The sequence below is a fragment of the Ochlerotatus camptorhynchus genome, unplaced genomic scaffold (genome assembly GCF_037179485.1).
Source record: "Ochlerotatus camptorhynchus isolate MF236.1 unplaced genomic scaffold, CSIRO-AGI_Acam_v1.1 ptg000033l, whole genome shotgun sequence".
Taxonomy (NCBI): Eukaryota; Metazoa; Arthropoda; class Insecta; order Diptera; family Culicidae; genus Ochlerotatus; species Ochlerotatus camptorhynchus.
In genome coordinates, this window is record NW_027040524.1 from 3483164 (window position 1) to 3502859 (window position 19696).

The 19696-nt window shown below is 39.2% G+C and overlaps 1 protein-coding gene across 4 annotated transcripts in view; it reads left to right on the forward strand.

The window, feature by feature from the left end:
- Positions 1–19696, forward strand: part of grh (grainy head) — a 558597-nt gene that overhangs the window by 316275 nt on the left and 222626 nt on the right. The window contains exon 1 of one of the 4 annotated variants that reach the window (XM_065231301.1): positions 10435–11223. The exons of the other annotated variants lie outside the window; for them this stretch is intronic. The gene's annotated coding sequence lies outside the window, so the exon portion shown is untranslated. Of the gene's footprint in view, positions 1–10434; positions 11224–19696 lie in introns of those variants that run through there. 4 annotated transcript variants of the gene reach the window in all.

Consider the following 19696-nt stretch of genomic DNA (forward strand, 5'->3'; position numbering starts at 1 on the left):
GTAGAATTTGATACAGCAATGTACAATCCCAGATAATCAGCCATGACTAGCAAATTATCCAATCAACCTCCATCGCCAAGAAGCAGCAATCGAAAACTATGAATCAAACAAAACTCCAGTTCCCGGTAACCCACATTCAGGCATTGATTAGATTCGAAACACATTTACGGCTTACAGCCTAATCAATACTGAAACGGGCACCAACAGCAGCAACAGCAGCAATAAAACGCAATAATGCTAGCAATTTCTTTCGAACGTCCTTCGCACCATTGCGCACCAATCGCGATCCGTGTAATTGCACACGCCCTTCCAATTCCGAGCCGCCGGAGCCAGATGCACCGAGAAACACCGAGTTTGCTTCATTAAAATATTCATGCAAATTTCCATTGACAATAAAATATGTTCCACCGAGATGGAGCCGGGAGGGACGACTCCAACCGACCGCCTGGCGCAGCTTGAGGCGGTTGGCTGAAATCAGAACGGCGGTGTGGCACAGCTAGGGCAGCTTCCGAAGCAGAAGCTGGATCCTATTTTTCAACCGCGTGCTCGGCCTTTAATCGTTTGAACATGAAAATATTTATTATTTACATTATCGGGAGCCGCGCATCGTTCGGAATGGGGTTTGCAGCTTCCGGAGAGTGGTTCCTAGAACCCGCACAAACGAAGGCCGCTCCAACGCTTTTCCTCACAGCCGGCCAAAGCTTTTCCTCTCAGCCGGCAGCCGCAGAGGGAGAAAGTAATTAGCGAACCGTTCTGTTCAGGTTGCGAAGATATGTTCTATTAATTTGCGGAGGAAAGAAGTTACGAGGCTCGTTAAGACTGGTAGGTTTTTTATGATCCTTTGAGGAAATTGTTTGTGATTCAATGGACGCTAGCAGAAGACAGTTGCACCGTTTCAAGATTCGCTGATAAAGAGAAATAATTAAGGTTGTCATAAAAATGTCAAACCAATTAAAAAACTACTTCCGATTGAGACGAGCGGAGAAGAATGGACGGATCGATGCCGTTGACGAGCCGTGAGCAAGACACGCGAATGAACTTTACAATTTGTCAATGTTTAGCGAGACTGTAGGCATCACCTTATCTGCGTAATAAGATCTGCATAACAAACCAACCGGGCAGACAAGCGCACAACCGGGCTGGTTCAGCTTGGGGGCGAAATATGCCCTTTCAGTCTGCGCTGATGCACGTTAATATGTTTAGAAATTTTGTTCGAACCTACTAACTAGTGCCACCGGCTATTGCTTTTAATGAAAATTGCCCTATCCTTGTTTATCTGATCGCTTCAAACCGCACTCTAATAAATTACTACCATGCCCTAAAGGGTCAACCCACGTGTCTTGACCGTGCTGCTCCCAGCCGTATTTAACCGTCCAGTAATGGCAGCAAAACTGTGTGATTATGATTAATTGATCAAAAGTGTGGCTTGGCCTATGGGAACACACGATCCGAAGCTCGAAAACATGTCCTCGATCTGGCATGCTGGCTCTCGTGAGCGCGCGCACGCCTTCCAACGACGACAACCCGATAACGGCCACACGATCGACAGAGACGACGGCGGGTGCGGTGATACAGTCAACACTTAACTGCACTTAATTCTCTCCGCGCCTGAACAAATGACCAACCATGGCTGATACGGCCGAGTCCTTCTCGAAATCACACCGCCTATCCTATAATATCTGTAAGACTTCGATGGTGGCAAGTGATATCGATACGTCTCGCGAAATATGCAAAACATCCCCTCCGCAAGCCTCCCACCTTTAAGCGCCCACTAAACGGTGGACATTTGTCTACACTTTAGCAAATTAGTCCTATATGAATGAGTTTTTTCTTGCATTTTCTGATAGGAACTGTCACCCGAAGGGGGACACGAGTATTCGAGTCCTCGAAACACCCAGCGAGCCAACGCCTTACCACACAGAGTGCAGAACAACACGGTTTTCAAGACGTTCGCTCGTAAATCCGTCAAACGTGTGCGACTAAAGTGATTATTTCCGCCCAGATCGCTGATTCTATTTGCATTTTTGATCGCAAATACGGGACAACAAGGGCACTTTGAGGGGGGAGGGTTTCCATACGCTGATAGTGCTCTTTGGAGTTACGCAGCGATCTTGATAGAGAGCGGCACCCCGCGAGTCGCTTGCGATACTCATGCGAATGACAACGACGACCACGACGACGACGGTTATTGGTAATTGGTGCAGTGGCTACTACTTTGTACGCGACACAAGTAATTGCGAAATTGAATGGTAATCGGCCGGGTGAGTTATGTACTCGGAAGGCATAAGTTTTTATTACGTGTTTGATAGAAAATCATGTTGATATACTGTACGATAGAAACTGTTTTAGAATAGTTGAGGTGAGGCTAGCAACGGTACCTTCGGGGAAGGTGATTTAGATCGGAGCATAACATGAATTAATTTTTAATAAACGGAAAATAATCGATGATATTCAGAGATTAAAATCACTACATACACAGTTCAAAAAAGTAGAGTAAATTTCTGTTACTATGATGCACATAATTGGAGCGTCATAAATCATACAAGTTTACATTATAGGTCGTGTAAAATTATGAGACATCGCCTGAAATATGCAAATGTCCATCTTTGTAAGCAAAATTTCTTGCAAGTTTATAGTTTACATGTAAAAAAAAATTTCATGCACAAATATTTACACCACCAGTAAAATTCAGGTTTTTTTTCTGTGCAGCATTTTAACAGCAAAAAAAATTTTTTGACGTGCTGCAATTGAATTTTCGAAACCAATTTTGGTTTTCGTTTATCGTTATTCAGTGAAATCACTGTTAGTAAAATTTTGTAAATTAACATTACTTTCAATGCACATATCAGGAGCATTGAAAACACATAAGATTACTGTCGATTCTAGGATTACATGAATTTAAAATTCCCGCGCTGATTTTTAGACAAATTGAAAAGAACGACTGGAACATGCTATATTATCAATGCATGCACACTACGAAAAAGACATGTAAATTTCAGTGCCCTGAGACCGACACATGTGAGCGGCCCTTTTAACATAAGAATCAGTTGAAAAGGACGAGAAAATCAATTCAATTAAACGCACTTTTCGTCGAGTTGCCTATGTTTCAGTTTCAGGACACTTAATTTTTCATGACATGTTTGTTTACGTTCCATGATTTACGTCAAAGCTGAATTACGTCTCGTGTAAAAATAATAAGTGTGTGCCTTCCGTGAAACAATATCAATATCATTCAAAACAATATGCATGCATGTTACCAGAACACAAGTAATCTGCTTGGAAGTAGATTTGGATAAAAAAAAATTACTGCCGCCATGGCACCTAGGCGCAAAAGAAAAGGGCAATCTCTTGATCCCCCTTCCGATGAAATTAATTTGAGTAATCAATTTAATTTGCTCACGGATGATAAGAATGATTCATCATCCAGGAAAAAATCTAGTAAACTTTCCCGGATTAATGCCAAGAAGGAAAAGATTCCCCCGAATGCCGTGTATTGGCTGAAACCTTGGATGGATTCAAATGTCTTCTCAAGTATCTTACTGAGAAGAAGCATATTTTTTTTGACTTGCGACACCAAAACTGAACGTGTGTTCAAGGTAACCATGAACGGACTGCCCAGTGGTGAATCCCTGGATCAGATCAAAGATGAACTGACAAAATTACTTGAAGTTGGGGCATCATATCCTAGTCAGAAAAGGCACGGTACACAGCAAAAAAATAAATTTTAATATTACATCCAACAGGATGCACTTCATTCATGTCGAAAATTTCATGTAATTTTTATGGCCACAAAAACAACCAAATGCAGCAAAAGTAACGTAATGTCAGTTCATACACTGTATTAATGATAATTTTGTCCTTTCGGAAAATAATGCTACACCATATTTTCAACACGATTGAAGTGATGTGATATTAAAATTATTTTTATGCTGTGTATTACCAAGCCAGAGGCGGCGGGTTCGATTCCCGGTCCGGTCGAGGGAATCTTTCAGGTTGGAAATTTTCTCGACTTACCTGGGCATAGAATATCATTGTGCTTGCCACACAATACATAAATTCATGCATTGGTATTGGCATCGAAAGCTCTCAATTAATAACTGCGGAAGTGCATTTAGAACACTAAGTTGAGAGCACGCAATAAACTAATATGCGCTAAGCAATTAGCTTGAAAATGCTAGTAGAAGAAAGTAATCAAAATGAAAATGAAATCCCGTCCTGGCAATTCGCGCAGCGGGATTTCTAATGATTTTTATTTAGTTCAAGTGGGAAAACTTCAGGAAGACTGGAGGAACAAAAAATTGCTACATGCCAGCTAACTGCATGGACGCAAAGGGCGACTGTCATGTGAAGGAAGATCCTAAGAAATTTAAATGTTCAAATTGTGGTGAAAACCACAAACCCAATTTTTGGGAATGTAAGACTCGCAAAGCGATCCTACAATCTCGTTCTAAGCGACATTGTAGGAAACGCTTCCTCTGCTCAACGGTCAGCGAGGAACAAATTCTAAATTCGTACCCGTAGATACAAATATCACCCCTGCTTCAAATTCTTCATCTATACCTACTCTCCTCGCTGCTAACAATGTTCAGCGAGTTAATGGAGCTACCTATGCTGCTATGTCAACGGGTAGTCATACTAAAATACTAACCAACGTAGGTCTATCGGAAATTTTTGAAAATTTTGACTTAGGAAGCATTACTGCTCCTAAAATGGAATTTTTACAGAAATCATTAATTGCCATGATTACTGATATGCTAAAAACTAACTCCATGTTTGATGCTATTCAAACTGGAGTAAAGTTTGTGAACAATATCGTCATGACTTTGATATTCAATAATGGATTTTAAATAATTAAATATTTTGAACTGGAACGCTCGATCTCTTAAAGATAATGAAGACGAGCTATTTAACTTTTTGAGAATTAATAACGTGCATATTGCCGTTCTAACTGCAACGTTTCTTAAACCTGACCATAAGGTTAAGAGGGACGCAAATTATTTCATTTATAGAAATGATCGCCTTGATGGACCTTGAAGTGGCGTTGCCATCATTCATGGACGAATCAAACATAAAATTCTTTCTTCATTTGAAACCAAAGTTTTTAAAACTTTGGGAGTTTCTGTTGAAACAAAATTTGGACAACTTACGTTTATAGCTGTCTATTTTCCATTCCATTGCGTAGGCCAGCAAAAGAATTTTCTCGATTTTGATCTTCAGATACTTACCTGTCATAGGTCTAAATTCTTCATTATTGGTGATTTTAATGCAAAACACCGCTCAAGGAATATTTGAGCATTATTCCAGCCATTCCATTGGTAATATTCTATTTGATGATTTTTCTGCAGGTTATTACACTATTCAATATCCAAACAGCCCAACATGCTTTTCTTCAGCAAGAAATACCTCAAATATCGATTTGGTCTTAACTTATTCATGTCAACATTGTAGCCAATTGGTTACCCATGCTGACTTCGGTTCTGATCACCTTCCAGTAACTTTTAAAATATCCCAAAAAATAATTTTTAATCCCAACAGCTCTACTTTCAAATACCAGGTGGGAGCAATATCGAGCATTTATGGAATATAACTTCGATCCAAACATTCCTTTGCAAACCAAAGATGAAATTAATTATGCTCTTGAATCTCTGACTACTTCTATAGTTGAAGCAAAAGCTGCCTCAATACCAAAATGCGAGGTTAAATTCGATTCAATTATAATAGACGATGATCTTCAGCTCTTGATCCGTCTGAAAAATGTCCGTACGAGGCAATATCAAAGAACCCGTGATCCTTGAAAGTTATCTGGCGGGATTTGCAAAAACAAATTGAAAAGAAATTCTCTGCCCTGATGAACAAAACTTTTGGAAATGTTTCGAAATTACACCCGTCATCAAAACCCTTTTGAAAGCTCACAACAATTTTGAAAAACCTCAAAAACCTATACAAGCACTTAATGAAGGCAGTAAAATTTTGAACACAAATTCGGAAAAGCTCAGAAACTTGCTAAGCAATTCGAGAGTTCCCATAATTTCAGTTTGGGTCTTACTCGTCCTATTGAGAATCAGGTTTCTCGGGATTATCTGAATATTTTCTCTAGGGAAAACATTTTTGATGATTCCTGGGGGACAGATTTAATTTCCACTCTGTATTATGATTAGATTAATTCAAAATTATTTTACTAACAGAATTCCAAATCTAATCGACTACCTGTTAGAGCAGGAGTTCCTCAGGGTAGCATGCTTGGGCCTATATTGTATAACATCTTCACTTCGGCCTCCCTCATTTGCTTCAGGGCTGCCACAAATCTTTGTTCGCTGATGACACAGGCATTTCCGCTAAAGGAAGAAGTCTTCGTGTTATTTGCAGCAGACTGCAGAAAAGTTTAGATATTTTCTCTCCTTATTTACAAAAATGGAAGATTTCTCCCAACGCTTCCAAAACTCAACTTATAATATTTCCACATAAGCCTAGAGCTTCGTTTTTGAAACCTAGAAGTAGTCACATAGTCACTATGAACGGAGTTCCAATTTCCTGGTCAAGTCAATTGAAATATCTTGGATTGGAACTTGACCAAAAATTAACTTTTAAAGATCACATTGAGGGCAGTCAAGCCAAGTGTAATAAATATATAAAATGTTTGTATCTTCTTATAAACAGAAAATCCAAACTTTGCCTGAAGAATAAACTGCTAATATTTAAACAAGTTTTTAGACTGGCTTTATGCTGTGCCAATATGGTCTAGTTGTTGCACTACCAGGAAAAAAAATCACTTCAAAGGATTCAGATCAAAACTCTAAAGTTGCTTTCTCTTACAGTACTACCGAGGTTCTTAGAATTTCAGATGTTTAGACTTTAGAACAAATGTCCAACAAAATATTTTATAATTTCAGGCAAAAATCGTTGCGATCCTCAATTTCAACGATTAACTGCCTTTATACTTAGATAAGATTTGGTTTTAGTTTTTAGTCAATAAATTTCAATTGTTACACTGACATGCAGGTATAGAATATCTGTTTAAAATACTGAATTTCCAAGGCAGGAACAATGGTAAAACACTTAGAAATATTTCATAACAATAAAGGCTGGTAAGTTACTGTAGTAGGTGAAGCCCCTAGATTAAAATGCAATGCAATTTATTTTGAATTTCGAACAAATAAAAAGTTTAAAACATTGGATTATTGGATGGAAAAATGGAAATTTAAGGAACATTATGGAACATTAAGGAGATTTCTAGTACTCGTCATTGCCGTCGATGCTGGGTTTGATTAGTTACAGCAACAACTCGATCATCTGTGTTGTGATGTGATATGAGGGCCTCGGTGGCCTTAGAGTGACCGTTTTTGCTTACTGAGCAGAACATCATGAGTTTAATCTCAGGTCCTTTCACATTCAAGATTCGTCTCTTTCTTTCTTAACTTTAACGCATCACTTTAATTAGGCGTACCGTTGTCAAAACGGACCCTAAGTAGTAGAAGTACTTACCGACCCTTTTATTCAACATTCCAGTGATTTGTGGAAGTACACAGGATTTTTCGGCTTCCAACAAAGCGAGTATCACGTCAACACATTCCTACCCTTTCCCTATTTAAGCTGCATTTTAACGTGGCCGGCGCTGGTATTGCCTATTACTACGTTTGAGATCAGCAGAGATTGTGGATGTATGTTAGTCCCAAGTGGTGGTCCCACACACTTAGAAAAAATCATGTAAATTTAAGTACTCTGACCGTGACATATACGAGCGTCAATTTTGACATAAATTTGAGTCATAACAGACGCAAAATATAGCTCAATCAAACGTACTTTTCGTCGAGCAACGAACTTTTCAGTCTCGGAGCACTTAATTTTACATGACATATGTTTGTTTACGTCTCATCCTTTATGTCAAAGATGGATTCCGTCACGTGTAAAATTAGTTACTTCTAAGTGTGCAGTCTGTTGGTTCTCTGTGAAATTACAGATGATCAATAACCGATGCAATAACGGAGATGCAACCGCTTACGGTCAATCATGCTCATATCAACCACATATTCAAATTTGACAGCTTTTGGACCACCAGCTACCACCAATAGATGGAGTTATATAGTTATTGGGTAAATGTCCCTAAAACCAGCTTAAGTGTCCTATGCATACATTTCGAAGGATTGCATTTATGCAGCCGAAAATATCCATTGGTATCGACCAGATGACGCATTGTTCTTAGAAAAATAGAAGAACAAGAGATTTTTTTTTCGCCGGTGGTGTAGTGGTAAACGTGATTACCTCTCACCCCAGCAGGCCTGGGTTCAATCACCAGTCGGCACCGTTGGGATGTTCTGAGGCATAACATCTCAGATCACGCCTTCCTTCGGCAGGGAAGTAAAGCCTTTGGTCCCCGGTTTATGATTTGATGGGTCGATAGGTAGGGTCCAGGTGTAGGAGCTGCCTCCCTGGCGTCGGTAGCATTGGTGCTCAGTAGGTTATTTGGAAGGTAGGTATTCACTGAAATTTAGTTCGAAGGTAACTGCTTTTAAACATGTTACAGTTTTTGAATAAATGACATTTTCCAATATGCACACTAAATATTCATGAATGATTTTCTCAGAATTGTGTCGGACAAATTTTGAAATGAAAGTGGCAGTAGAACCCTTATTCTATACCCATCGAGATACGTTTGTGAGAGACCGGTTGAAATTTTTATAATATGCTTTAAATAAACCAAATAGCTATTCAAGTCAGCGATCAAAAGTTTGGAGTCACCCCACAGTATGATTTGTCGCTGCTGTATGTTTAATTGAAGTTTTAGTATACAAAAATGAGAAAATATGATGAGCCACATACTAACGTTGTAAGTTTCATTGATTGCCTTTTAACTACTGCAAAGAGAATTAAAATTGGACAAAAAATGGACACTATGTAGTGTAATAATGTTCATGTAACTTTCACAATATTATAAAGTTATTAATTTTATGTGATCAAATGTGCAAAGAATAGCCAGGTGGCATATGATAGTGGGCCAAAATATATGCATAACCCTATTTTTCCAACCGGAAGAACTCTTAAATGTTGCGTGAATTATGAAAGTAATGAAATTGTTTTTTCTCTTTTTTTATTTCCAGGTAAGTGAACCTCCAAATCTTCTGACACTGCAACGGAACGTGGTCTCGTCATTTCTAAATACGCTGTGTGACAATGAAGCAATATTGAGTTTTTTTTCTTCGACAACCACGAAACCAGACGTGAAAAAGTAGGTATAGAATATTCCAGACATTCATAAAGTTTTGCTTTATTATAAATGAAAATGATTACCGCTGTTCACATGACATTCGATCCCTGGTGATAAATTTCATTTCCATTTGATGAAACAATCGTTATCAAAAAGAGATTATACGAAATCGATTCAGTGGAGATTTATTTCGATTGCCGCTTAATAGACAGTTTTACCGATATCCCCATTAGCATCAAATAGCAATAATGAATCGATGCTATCAATTTATTGCATTAGCCCGACAGAGAGATAGTGTGTATCCTCCCGGCAGTCTGTGTGTTATTTTGTGTCTTCCGTATGTTTCCCAGTCTGCTTTCTTGAAGCGTTCCGCGAAATATTGTGTTGTATAACCGATAGGCTGACCTCTCTTTGAAAACTTGCAGATCCTCGATCAGTAGTGACAATTTGAAACATTTTGACCATCTTTTATTGATTGTCACGTGGATGACTATTTAATTTGAATTAAGCTTAATTTACGATACGGCCGCTATAAAAATCGAGCAATCATCATTTTACAATGTATGAACCGAGTATGAATGTCGTCAGTTGCAATCCTCATCGGGTCAACGTGCACCGTCTTCGTTTTGTGTCAACATCTCGGCCTCACGAACAACAATAGCAGCACCATCATCGCGACACACAACGATATTTTCGCTCCGTCTCTTTCTTCCAACCAAATTCTCCATTCACGCACTTTCATAACGATAAAACATCCTACCAGAGATAGCCACGAAAAAAGGGTTGATGAATGCACACGCAACCGGTGCCTAACTGCGCCTTCGGAGTCGCGCAAAAGAGACAACAATACCGTGCGCATTCGATTCTCGGAGCGAAAGAGAGAGAACACATACCTACCTGAGGTCCAGCCGCCGTCTTATCAGCGCCAGCATCCAACCCGTTCGGCAAGATTCGCGTTTTGCTCTCTCGCGGTTCACACGAACAAGCCGTTCAAAACAGAGTTCCACATGCTCTCGCTCTCCCAGGAGCTAAAACACGATCTTGGGCACTCAACTCACCTGTACGTCCATCCGATCGACGACGGATCGTACAGCCAAAGCCATTGAGTGACCTGCCCCTAGTGCAGCTGAGTGAGTTCCGAGTGCGCCGCCGTCTCACCTGTTTTGACCAGGCGATACGCCGGTACATGCTGTGATTATGCACAGCTTGTAAACCGCCAGAAGTGGTTTTCAGTTTATATCGGCTACTCACCGAGTCAATACAGGAAATTGCTGACCCTCGACGCGGCAGATTTCGTCGTAGATTGTGTTTTCTTAGCTTACGTACGTGTAAAGTTGTCCGCGCGCGGAGTTTTCGTATTCGGCGCGAATTGCGTAGTACGTTTATCGATTGTATTTTTTTTTTTTTTTGTGGAGAGCACGTATTGTGTCCTTAGTGCAGGTCGGTGATCTTTTGAACCGCACAGGTCGATCGCGTCAGGTGTTTAAACCAACGCGTGACATTCAACGTGAACGCGGGGTCCATTGTTTAGCATTTTTGGTGATATTGCCGTTTGCATTTGGAATTAGCAGTGTTAGCCCACGGGCGAAAAAACCTAGTGACCGTAGCAGGTGTTTCCTGATTTCGTAACAACCTGGCATTGCGAGTGATCGCTGACTGATCGATCGATGAAATCCGTGAGCTAATGCCGGCCGTTGGAAAGAAAATTGTGTTTAGTGTACAGTGAACGGAACGGAAACAACAAGTGAAATAAGTGACGGTGCAAATGGGAAAGTGAATGGTTCCCGAAAGAAAACAAAACAGATCGATCAACGCCCACTCAACGCCCTCCGTGTGTCGTGAATCAGTGCGCGAATCGGGGTAATTGACTGATCGGAACGTCCGTGAGTGTACGTACGTTCCACCCCCAACCTCGGTTGTTTCTTTTCGCATATATGCACAGGTGTCAGTAAAGCCGTCAAGCTGGATACCGGAAGTACCTACACTTTAGCCTACCCGGATTGGCTGAGTGAAGATAATCGGTAAATATCAGAGCGAGAGAGAAAGAGAGTAATTAACCGTATTTCGGAAGCTCTCGCGTCTTCGGCTAACTCCCACCATCGCCACCTCCTACTGCACACCTAAAATTGCTTGTGGTGGTTGAGAGGGAGGGAATGCCGAAAGAGGAGAAATGCCTTCATCAACCGTCTCAGTGCATCGACGTCGTCAGTGTTTTTGGATTCGACCATCAGAAGGAAAGTGGAGCTAAGGGAAACACAGGAATGGAATGTTTTTAAGGGCTAATTATAGGCCAAAAATGAGTTGGAATCCTTTCGGAATAAGTAGCATGGAAAAATGCTTCATATTGGTGTTTATTTTCTAGAGTGGGAGCACCAGCTAACGAAGGCATCGGAGAGAACTTTGAGAACGAAAGGAAAAGGGAAATTAACACTTTCATGTGAAAAAAAAATGTTGAAACGTAAATTCTTGTGGGTTGTTGTTAAGGAAGAAGACTAATTGTTTGAGATCCCGGAATGACTTGAATGGTTGAGTACGAATTTCAAATGCACCGTTCGACTGTTGAAACAGTGTTATCTTTTGATTATTATTATTATTATTATTATTATTATTTTATTATTATTATTACCATTGGCTTCGAAGCTCTTGCACCTGCTTATCCGTGCTCTCAACTACGTGTTTGTAGCACTTCCACAGTTATTAATTGAGAGCTTTCCAAGCCAACCAACGTATGAATTGCTATGTTGTGTGCCAAGTGCAATGATACTCTATGCCCAGGGAATTTTAGAGCATTTTCAACCCGAAAGATTTTCCAAGGTTGATCCAGCGTGCCACTAAACCTTCATAAATCCTTACCATTTTTTATACAGGCTCATATTTTGGGGCTATTTAATCAAACGAGAGGGTAGTGTATTAACAAATATTTACTTTATTCAAAATGAAGCAGTTAAGGCCTCCATATTGCAAAAACAGTGAATAGAGAGCATTTAACGAACTTGTTGGATACTTGGATTGACTTCACAAAATATTGCAACCTTAATCACTGGAGCTTTTTTAACGAATTGGTTTTTACATTCCGTTCATTTGGTAAGGCTCAACCGTTAACAAAAACATTGCGGAGGCAAATTTCTTTAAATAAATTTTAAAATCAATTGGGGGTTAGGAAAGTGTAGAAGCCGAAAAACGGGGTTAATTCCGCGGTATTTTTTTTTTTTTTTTGCAAACAGAAACACTTTAAAAGAATGCGGTTTTCAGCATTCAATTGAAAATATTATAAATAACATTTTCACAATTTTTGGTTTTTGAAATCTTCAGTGAGGTAGCGCTGCAGTCGTCTAAGTGATGGCATCCCTGGCGTGAAGTGGTTTGCAGAATGAAAAGCTTTGCAGCCGGAGGTAGTCCTACACACTTAGAAATACCTAATATTACACGTCATGGAATCTATCTTTGACATAAAGGATGAGACGTAAACAAACATGTCATGTAAAATTAAGTGCTCCGAGACTAAAAAGTTCGAAAGTACGTTTGATTGAACTTAATTTCGCGTTTATTATGACTCAACTTTATGTCAAAATTGACGCTCGTTTATGTCAGTCTCAGAGAACCTAAGTGTGTAGAACGAAATGGATAAAATTTCATAAATTAGAATGTTTAAACTTGGCCGATTGTAAAAATATTGATTTTGTGATTGTGGTCTGATTTTCAGGTCTATTTAAAAAAAAAACTTTTAAATATAAAGATAAAAAACTCAGGTACTTAACTAGAAAAAAAAATTGTAGAACAAGCTACAAAAAACAAATCAAAAATCGATTAATCAATTAGAAATATGACATTCGTTTCCACCTGACTTGAAAAACATGGTTTCGAGAAAACCGCGATTAAAGATAAATTTCATGCCGGGAGCGCACAGATAGTCCCCAAGTCTCCGCCCCAAACTAATGTGAAAGAAAGTGTTCCCGGGTATAAAACCAACTGTCCCGTATTCTTTAGACTCTAAACTATCATTTAAGACCAAAAAATCCATTTATTGAACCCGCTACAAGGGCTAACTCCTTAAATCCGTACTCTGAGCCAATGTCATATAAGAATCCTGATGAGTTCTGCTGATGTTCCGTGGGTGGCTTACCATGTGCTTTCTCCTGTACCCGCAACTTCTTTCATTCTTCCAACTGTCTTATCCTTCAACAATGCCAGCCGCGTGGCCTCCTCTTAATTTCTTTCCCGATTTCTGTCCATCCAGTCTACGATCCCAAACTCGTGGAAATTATATGCATCCCAGTAGGTAAGGGAATACGGGATAAGAACGCCCGGCAGGATAAGGCTGACCACCACCACGATTCTTGCAAATGTTCAATACAGAATAGATTAACAATATAATTTTTTTATTTTGATAGAGGGTTAACTACCCCATTTCTGGTCTATTTAAGACAACCCGCACTTAGTCTTTCTTAATCTAGCGCAGTTTATCACCAAACGAAATGTTATTATTACTGATGGCAACAAAACTTATTAACCTTTCCGTATGTACCGTAAAATATGTATTGCCACTGTGGTTCACCGTACATAATATATCCACCAGTGACAATGTTTTTGAACTCTCATGTGATTAGACTTGTCATGGTGGGTTTTGATTCAATATGATTTTAACCTCTTCCCCGAGGGTACTCGATATATTTCCAGGAGTGGCCAATGTGTTCCTTGAACACTCACTATTACTCCCATTGATCATATTTTCAAATTCTCATGCGATTTGATTTCTCGCATTATGAGTTTGTAACGTTTTTGATCATTTCTAGACCTGCGCACACCGGAACCTTCTCCGGCCATATCTCCGGAACCAGTTAACCCCAATCTCAAAGATGTTCAATTGTAATCTATGTGACCATAACACATATCATTTGGTGCTTGTTGCGTCCAATTTGATGCACTGGTTGCTGAAAAACCAGTCATGGTCTGTCTTACCCAGTTGGTGGTCCTTCTTACCCCGCCGGTAAAGGAACGAGTAGCTTTTAATCGTTCAAAAAATTTATGAAAAATCAATGTTTTTAAATATTATTTGTCCATAGTAAAATGAACGGTAATTCAAAATGTAATTTTAATGTTTTGACATCCAAGCTGCCTCAGATGTTTCTTCCAAAATGTGTCCAACTTTCCATGGAAGTTCATATCATAAGATCTTTTGGCTTCCTATTGATAATACCTTCTGATTTCCCAGGAACCTTAACCTAGACATTTAATGGAGGCGAACCAGCCCAAGGCTGAAAGCCTCCTTAATAAAGCTAAATAATAATAATAATAGACATTTAAATTTGGCTTCCCTCAGAAGATTCTTCCAAAAAATAATAGAAGATTCTTCATCCCTGTTTTCCTCTGTTTGGGACATAACACCACTGCGACCAGTAATTTGATCTATTGTAGTATATTCCGTGTCTTTAGTTCAGTGCATATCGTATTACTCCATCACTATTGAGAAATGATGAAATATTCGGTTTTGAAACAGTTGTCATTATTGCCTTCATCGCCAGGAATCGATTCTAATTGAAAGGCCCCTCTATTTATACCATTTGAGGAGTGAGAGCTCCCTCCAAAAGCCATGGTATATGCCATGAATGGTATATGCCATTCGTCTCTCCGGGTCTTGGAACGAAATTGTGTTTTTCAAGTGATATTATAGCCTTTCGGTACACCTTGATGTACGAGAAAGGCAAAAAGGTGGGTATCATAAAATTGTGTTATATTTAGCCAAGGTTTTCTCTCCCAGGTGTGTAATCATTTTGCAAAACGTAATAATATGTTGCTTGATACATTTTATTTTAAAATTGTATTTGTAAAATCGTTACCACAGTGTTAGTGTTTAGCGCCAGTACATCGTACTTGGCTTCGTTGTACAGTACTGTACATTTCTCGATGATCTTTATTTCGATATTCCTTCCTATGTTAATCGTTTCAGCAACTCTGATTCATCAACACTTGGTGAGCATGAAGTGCTTAGAATCGCATTAATAAGCATATAAATTGCTCTTTTGATTGTCGATTTGGTGGTGGAAAGTTGAATCTCTCACTAAGATGTGCTCGTTCCCCCGCTGCTGGCCTGCAAAAGGACCTAAGTAACTAACGGATTTCCACAATACATGGCATATAAGATCGACTCAAATTTAAGTTTAAATTATTCAAACTTTAAAAAACGTAGTTTACTTGTAGACTGAGTAAAAATTTCCGAGCCTCATAAATCTTTTCGAATATGACAAAAATCGACGAAAAATTTACTCACTCTAGAAATATACACTCAAAGAATAAGTCACATATCCAATGGTAAATATTCATTAGAATTTCACATAACTTTCATGTGATATCATAATTGGGAATTCCACCACAAAATCACATGAACCTTATGTGTCAAATGAAATTTAAGTGATTTATCATATAGAACTCATGTGATCACATGAATGTTATGTGAAATTGAGATAGATAGCATTGGTTTTATAAATGGAAAAATAGTATGTGCATTCCCAAATGGAAACTACACGAAAACTTTTTTCCGTGTACTAATTTCATAATGTACATCGAGATGTTGCTCATATTACAAAACAAATTCCCGAAAAAGCTCGGAAAGTTTTACCTAGTCTATGAGTTAACTACATGACTTTCGAACATGACTTTTAATGACATTTCAAATTTTGCATCTATTTCATGACCACCCCTCAGTTACACGCAGAACTTTTGCTAATTTTATGCAGCCAAATTACAGACATTTCTGAAATTTTCAGACATTTTTCGCAGACCTCTCAACCTCTCAACCTCTATACAAGTAAATCTGGCAAACTTAGTCAGCTACTTATGACTGTTGGGACGGTTGGTTTGGGACAAACTCTTATTGCATATCCATTTACACTTCTATACAGCAGTTATTCTGCTGTTAAGTTGTGTGTTAACTTGAGAGGCGCTTATTCAACCTTTCCCAATTATTCGATAATCACTACACAGCTTGATCTTGAAATACTATTTACCATTTGTTGATGGAGCAATTTATTGATTTTATTTAGCTGCGAATCAAATTACTCGAAATTATTTATAAGCAAACCACCAAATTATTACCCTGCACAGGAACTTGGACTCGACCTCCAGACCACCGCATTGGCAAACCTTGAAACTACCAACTTCGCTACGCTAACACTTTGAGCTGACGTAAACAAATCGACATTGTCTTCAACAACAAGATCGCTGAGTAGAGACTTTATAATAGTGCACATGAATCACTTTTCTCGACTAGTTAGTTCAGCTTTGTAAAGGAGCGGAGTAAAAGCTGTAAAACTGCCCACGTCTAAAAATAAACCTAGATGACTTTAAAAATGCTTCAAAGTAGCGCTAACACAGTTTATAAGCTGAGTAAAGGTTGTTTAGTTGTTGAAAAGCACTTTTGATGTTTATGTTATTCAGCAAGAGTGGTTGGTTGCATTGTTGGGAAAATATCAAAAAATAAAACCTCACCAAAGAACAAGATCACGCTTGATTTTCGAAGATAAAAATCAACAAGCAAACATCTGCGGTTGATATTGTAAGCTGTGTTATCGCAGCTCGGAATATCAAGCTAACAAAACTCACCAGCTGCAAATCTCACCAAACAGTGGTGCAATTGAGTTTCATAATTTTTGCTTTACACCCGAACGCAACCGAAACTTCCATAACGGCTGGCAGCGTGATATTGAGAGCATATGAGAGCGGAAAAATATCAATTTGCTAATGATTATGCCATCACTGGTTGGATGTGTAGAAGCCATCAAATGAGTAATATATGCTTTTAATTAGCTTTGTTTTGCAACTACAAGGTGAAAGTTTTTTTCTATTATAATAGTCTCTTTAACGCTCTTGGGTCATTCGTGACTTGTCCGGAGGTGAGATTTGAACTCGTGACTTTAGCGTGAGAGGTATGGATTCTAACCAATACGCCGGGGTCGCCCCTCTTAAGCGGAAGGTTTATAAATATTTGCATAGAAGTGACATTAGCGTTTATTGGCTGCTGTTATGCACTGCGACTGACAAATTGAATAATGGTTGTGAAAAAGTTGAGTGAACGTTCTCCAAAACTTTGTTGCAAGCTTCTGCTTCTGTAACTGTATCTGCAGAATTTTTTTCAGCTACTTTACATCACAATTCTGGAAAAGGTGGCTTATAAAGCTAAAAATGCTAGTTGAGTAGCTAGGTACATATTTACCACGGCAAGAACCAGTGTTCGAATCCCATGTTCAGCAGGGTTTTAATTTTTTAAATAATATTATTCCACCTATTTTATTGATTATAATGTTGGTTTTTTAAAAAACACGTTACAAGACCAGTATTTAGTTTTATGAGCTCCACCTCCAGCGCTTCTAATTTTGTTTAAATGCATGAAATGAAGCAATTTCTAGCATTATTAATGAATAAGTAATTCAACAGTATTTTCAGCTCCAAATGAGCACAATACACTTCAATTGATCGTCTGACAAAGTCATAGATGTAGTGACCTTGTGATCCTTTGAAGTATTTTATACAAACTACATCCTAAAAAACAGGGATTTTTTTACTGAATTCTTATAAAAACAATTTTTATAATCGTACCAAAGAAATCATCGAAGTTCTTAGTAAACTCCAAATTTTATGCGGTTGGATTAACGAGAAAATTAAAGCTTTGCGAATAGGACGCGTCAATGTAGTTTTATGTCAAGTTATAGTTTAGTCAAAATGCAGTTTTATGTCTTTTTGTTTATCAAATTTTGGCTGATAGCTATTTAGGTGCCGTGGTACAATTATCTCTGCTTGTCCAAGTTAATAGTATTAATTTCACACCATAATTCGAATAATTAAAAATTTAATTAATCATGTAGTGTAAGATAGGGTAAGATGCACCCCAGGCAAAAATGTCTTTTTGACGTTTAAAATACCTTTTTAGCTAATTTTCCAGGAACTGTTAAGGAACATTCCTTGTTAAATGTCTGAACTAGCAATGCTGTTTGATAAGTCCTCAAAATAAAATTTAAAAAATGTATTCAAAATTTGCAAAAAGCCATCTTGCCCCGGGGTGCATCTTACCCAAGCAAAACCTGTAAATAATTTACGGCAATATGTTAGGACGACTTGAACAAGACGTAAGTAGCTTCCGAAGCACACTTCAAAGAACCAGTGCAGTATGAGATTTGTGAAGAAATGGACCAAAATATTGTGAGGATGATCAGCGCCGATGATCGATTATTTAAACCACCCTATTAGCTATACTATTAACGGATGATATTGAATGAATTCAATTTATTACAATGATTGATTTTTCACCGGCAAGTGTTTACTACTTGTGCGTTAATAAATCGTCTGCTAAAAAAAAGCTTCAAATTGACCGTCCTAAATTACAAAAATCCAATCAGCCGCCTCATTGTGCTACAATCGGTCAGTACCCTCCACCAAGGCGTGCATTTCCATTTTTCCTCCGAGTAAGCACGCTGACAATCCAAACCATCAATTACCGGCTCCGGCCTCGGCAATCATGGTCCACATCAAAACAACAACACTACCTACTACCAGCCGGATCCAGCCAGCAAGGCGTACCGGGGCCGTTCCTGGTGTAAATGACCCACCAAATGAGCAGTGCACCAATCATATGCCATCCGCCACACCACGCCAGATATTTGACCGTGCAGAAATTTTAACCATCACTCTAACCATATAGACCATGCAGTCTGGAACCTGCAATTAGCGCACTACTTCGGAGAGCCAGCAGCCAGCTGGCCGACCGAAAACCCCGAAACGCGTACTTCCGTACGCACACAGTTGCACACGGATCTTCACACGTAAACTCTAATTATAAATTTTCCTCTCCACACCGACCGGACGCATGATAGAACAACCGACGATCCCCGGGTGTATAGCCTCGTCTGATGATCCTGCTGAGTCGCGTCAGGCAACAGTCGCAGTAGGGTCCCTCTCACCGTGTGCGTGCGCTTCCTGAACGGATCTTCACGCTAGTCTCAAAAGACGACGCGACAACCGACGGCGACGGCAGTTCGGTGGTGCAGGGTTGGATTGCTCAATTCAATTGCTACGCTTTCCGAACTAACGCTCCGGGTCCAACCCTGCGCACCGTTCAAGTCCAAGGCAAATTATGTGCGTTCCTCACGGAAGAACAGTTCCCCTGTGTGTATGTCCGTCCACATTACGGCCGAGCACGGCAAGGCATCTCCGAAAAAAACTTTGTTGTCCACGTCGCGCTCCGTCCGTGAAGAATAAATATCATAAAGGATAATAACAGAGTGGTGCCAGGCCGGACCCCAGGGACCAGGGAAAGGGAAGAAAATGAGCATTGCTCGCACTCTGAAAAGGGTCCTAACCCTTTTTATTACAAAATCTTTTTTTTTTTATTCCCTTGCATGATCATTTTATTACATCTCGGTCCTGCTCTGCTTTGCTCTGCAAGGACCGCTTCTTTGTACATTCTTCATCGAGGCAAAAGACGAACAAAAAACGCTCATTCAT